General features: G+C 43.9%; 1 long non-coding RNA gene across 1 annotated transcript; it reads left to right on the top strand.

Annotated features, from left to right (window-relative positions):
* Window positions 1–6: 6 nt before the first annotated feature.
* On the top strand, window positions 7–779 carry LOC109528103 (uncharacterized). The gene is made up of 2 exons (XR_002170645.1): window positions 7–556; window positions 700–779. It is a non-coding gene; the product is annotated as an uncharacterized LOC109528103 (long non-coding RNA).
* Window positions 780–2,312: the final 1,533 nt, after the last annotated feature.

Below are 2,312 nucleotides of genomic sequence, written 5' to 3'. Positions count from 1 at the left end.
AAGCCCCGCCCACTGCAGGTATTTAACCCCTTTCCCGCTGGCCGCATTCTTGCAGGTGCACCGGAGGACGTAAACACGATCATCATGATGCATTTTCAGCACAGATTCGATGCAGGTTTCGCCCATTTTAAAGTCAATATCGGTGACGAGATCCCAGGACTGCCAGTAGCCCGAGAAAGTGTATTTTTTTTTAACCGCAGTTGCCAATTGAAAGACTTTGTTTCCCTCTAGCGAGCGACACTATAATACCGACAGTCCGAGTTTACCTTGTCAACGTGTAGGCCCGGTATTTTACAAAACGTTCGGGACGAAAACGTTTCACGTCGAACCGAAAGTGCACTCCTTTTGCACAACTTGCTGTTCTACGGTGCTTACTTTACTGTCTGTCTGTCGCTGCTCACCTGTCTACATTTGTTCATTTCGGAAAGGCCGACTTCTGATACAGTTTTCCTGGACTGCGGGGATCCTGCCTGTTTTCCAGCTCTCCGAGGAGCAACACACCCGATTCACACAATCAGGATCGTTCCGATGCCGCTTCAGAGCCGACATGCCTGATGTACTGATTGCTAGGAGTGAATCACCTTCCAAGAAATAGACAGTATCGCTGACGACATTTACAAAATATATTTATTTAGCAAAAACAAAATAAACGAACATCAGGAGCCATTTTCCAACCATCCAACTTTTTTTTTTTTATAGGTCCAGCAAGTCAACCAGCAAAACCCATCTGGGATCATCTGTTGTGCCTACGAGGAGTAAATCAAAAAGTGAGCGTGATAGATTTTGTGGGTGATATTTGGAGAATAGGAAAGACTGACGATATGTAAAATGTGCTCTCTGAACTAGAAAAAGGTAACATTTGTGGCTGGAGGATAAAATAGTGTCCTTTAGACATTTCAGCACGAATAAAACGTGTACTCACGTTGTTAAAAACATTTTAAATATCTGCACTGCTGCCTCAATAAAGAACATGACACGTTTAACTTATTCTTGACATTCAATGGCATGAGGTTAACTGATTGGAGGAACCTCAAAAAAGTATGTTGTGTATTTGATGAGTAAGTGCATAGTCTCGAGTGGATAGCGTGAAAAAATATGGCCAATATTTCCATCTGCTGCTTAATTTTTTTGACAAGAAAAAAAAAAAAACCCTGATGTTTGCGGGGTTCTTTAAGAGCAGGAAAACACAACTGGAACCAAAAGGAGTTAATAGAATAATGAATCCAATTTTAAGCCCTGTTAGATCAAAAGGCATTCATTGGCATTGCTAGGTTAATTTAATGTCTAAATCTAAAATAATAACTTATGCTCAAATGTTGAAGACGGGCTTATTTTGTGATTTATATTAATATCAATAAGTTAGGGCCACCCAAAAATGTAAATATGACAAAACACGTTCAACATTGCATCCCGATCCAATCTTTGGACTCTTCCTTCTTTGACATCAACATGAAAATAAGTGTAATTTAATTTTAGTGGCCATTTTGTCCTATTTTGTCTTTGGCCACCAGCAAACATGGTTGTCTATTTGAGGAAACTCAAAGTTGCCTCCATGAGAGCAACGTTTGCACCGTTGCATTTTCCCTACCGTCTTCACATTATCACTAGTAAGAGTCTGTTCTTCTCTGTCATGTACTGAGTATTGTGTCTGAAGCAAGTTGAAAGAAAATTGCATATCAACATTTAAGGCTTTGCGGCCCTTGTCCTAACTCGGGGGGGAAAAAAACAAGACTCCATTATTCCAAGATCTCAAGGCGATGTGTCCAGTATTCCTACAACAGGTGGAAGCTTTTAAGCAATAGAAGAAAATGACCCTCATTAAAAACCGAACGATCTTGCATGTTTTCGATATTTTCTTGGGCCCTGCCAACCTGGTGGCTCTCTTTCCAGAGCAGGTAAGAACGGCAGCGGTTGGGCAAATTTCAAACTTAAGGCAGATGCGCTATTATTTCTCTTGTAAAAGTTTCAGTCGGGGCGCGAATAACACGAGGCACGTGACGGTGTTTGCGGCGTCAAGAGCGACGGACTGTGTGCATTGATTGAGTGAGACCAGGCCCACTCTTGCATGCTGTTAACTTCTCCAATCGGGAGTTCGGTTGTAGTTTCCACAGCGCTCCGTCTTGCCGTTTCACGACATCACAGCGACGTCACCGTGGTGGAGCGGGTCGAGTGGGCGTGGTCGGGAATCGGAGAGGAGGGAAGCAGCTGTGGGAAGGGAGAGGAGCAGGAGACGGGGCTCGGGGAGGAAGGCAAAGATCCTCTCGGCCAATCCGGAGGGAGGGTCTCCGCCAGCCTGGTCAGCTGCTCGTCGC

Source organism: Hippocampus comes, unplaced genomic scaffold, assembly GCF_001891065.2.
Source record: "Hippocampus comes isolate QL1 unplaced genomic scaffold, H_comes_QL1_v1.1 scaffold406, whole genome shotgun sequence".
In the NCBI taxonomy this organism is placed as follows: Eukaryota; Metazoa; Chordata; class Actinopteri; order Syngnathiformes; family Syngnathidae; genus Hippocampus; species Hippocampus comes.
Note: the sequence above shows the minus strand (reverse complement) of the source record. Positions and strands in the feature narration are given on the sequence as shown.